Consider the following 2,003-nt stretch of genomic DNA (forward strand, 5'->3'; position numbering starts at 1 on the left):
GGTGTTCAGCTGGACTTGAAGACATCAAGAGATGGCAAATGCACTTCCTCCCTTGGCAGTCCATTTGCATCACTACTACTCATTTTTTTTCTCTTGATTATTGCGGTGCCAATGGGGCTAACGAAGCTTTCTATGCAGCAGCAGTACAGTCTCAACTTTGCTTCTCCTGGGTTTTATGCTTTATCTTTTCTGTATCTTAGAAAACTCCTTTCTTTTTTGGCCAGAGACTTAAGGTTAACCATAAGGAAAGGAAGGGCGTTAAGGATCCTCTCTTTCTGCCTCTATTTCTGCATTCCCATGCCCACCCATCCTGTGGAGGTTCTCCCTGTGGTCCCCACTTACCCAGCTCCCTCTGGTTTCTGTCCTCCCTCAGCCTCCATGTTTTCCCCTTATCTTCTCCCACCTGCTGTTGCCACTGCTGCTGATTCAGGAGGAGGCCTCCAGAGCCAATAATGATGTAGCTGTCCAGGTGCACCATCCATCTCCCAGCGCCTTAGTGGCTGTAACTGCAAGAACCACCAAGACATCGTGTTCTGTGACCAGCACTGTTTTTCCTTCGTTCGCTCCTTCCTTCTTCCAGCAGGACCTCTGCTTTCTGCTTATTTCTAGCTCATGGTTCCTTATGTGGCAGCTCCTACGCAGCTTATGCACATCCTTAACCCACAGACACAAGAAACCTGACGCAGCTTGCAGGAGCAGCGGTGGAAGTGGCTGCCATGATGGAGTAAATAAAAGACAGCACTGAGAGGCACTGCCAGCACACGAGCGCTGGGCAGGAGGCAGCCCCGGTGGGCTGATGCACACCTTCAGGTTTGTGGGGTCACTCCCGCGCCTGCCTGTGGGTTTCTCTTATCCTGGGAGGAGGTGTTTAAAACATAACTAGACACAGCCCTGGGCATCCTGCTCCAGCTGACCCTACCTGGGCAGGGGGGCTGGACTAGATGATCTCAGGAGAACCCTGCTGTATGCTTCTGTGACACTGGGCTTGTCCCCCCCAAGGAGCTGGAACGGCACAGGAGGCTGCAGCCTCTGCGCTCTGAGCAAAGCCCCCAGGCTTCCTCCAGCACCAGCATCTGCGGCGTTGTGCCAGGGATGAGTTGAGGTACGTGGTGTTTGAGCAATGGGAACATCAAAGGTTGGCTTCTGTGGGACTGGGCTGGGTGGGTCCCCCATAGGCACCACCAATTGCCTCAATACCCCTCTCCCCAGAGATGCCAAGGGAACAAGTGGAGGGCTGGAGGGACAAAGGAGGCAAAGAGAGATTCTGTCTGCTCCAGGATTTGGCTCGGGCTCTCAGCCTCTGCGGAAAATGCAGCAGGGCAGGTTCCTACCTATTTTTGCCACTGTAGCTCTTTCCTCCTACTTTATTTTTACACATCCAGTTTGTTCTTTCTCCCTTCTCTGGAGGGGACCCTCTCCCAAGAGCTGCAATGTTTTTTTAATAAGTATTTTTCAAGTAGCTGGCTGACACCCTGGAAAGGATAATGAGATCATTTTCATTGTAGAATGCAAAGCCATGCAAGACTTTCCTGTTTGTTATTTCTCCCCTGTAGACTCTGACCAGGCTACTGATATTTCATGTTTGTTGATATTCCTCACCAGCCAAACATACAGCCTGTGCCCCAGACAGTACCCAAATGTGATTAGAGCAGCAGTACCGGTTTCCTACGAATACAGAGAATTGGAAATTATCACTAGGACTGCAGAGAAATAACCTTTAAGGCTCATTAAAATTCCGCGAACGCAAACCCCGTTCCCGTTTTCCCTTTCATGACTCCGGCGGCTGCCGCAGCCGCTCCGCCAGCGGGGCGGGCTGGGACCCGCCTCCCCCGCCTTCACCGGGCTCCCGGGCACCCCGACCGGGCCACCGCCCCCGCGCCCCGCTGCCCCCCCGACCGAATAGGAAAACGGCGCGGCCCCGGGGAGGATGGGGGGGGGGGGGGGGGGGGGGGGGCGGACACGGGGACGGTCCCCCGGGTGGCAGCGCGGGGCCCCGGCGTTGG

The 2,003-nt window shown here is 54.6% G+C and overlaps 1 long non-coding RNA gene across 1 annotated transcript; it reads left to right on the top strand.

Moving 5' to 3' along the window:
* Positions 1–787: 787 nt before the first annotated feature.
* On the top strand, positions 788–1,655 carry LOC309676650. Its single transcript, XR_014269609.1, has 3 exons — positions 788–810; positions 1,000–1,102; positions 1,554–1,655. It is a non-coding gene; the product is annotated as an uncharacterized lncRNA (long non-coding RNA).
* The last annotated feature ends 348 nt before the right edge of the window (positions 1,656–2,003 follow it).

The sequence above is a fragment of the Vanellus vanellus genome, assembly GCF_965231255.1.
Source record: "Vanellus vanellus genome assembly, chromosome: 12".
Lineage (NCBI taxonomy): Eukaryota > Metazoa > Chordata > Aves > Charadriiformes > Charadriidae > Vanellus > Vanellus vanellus.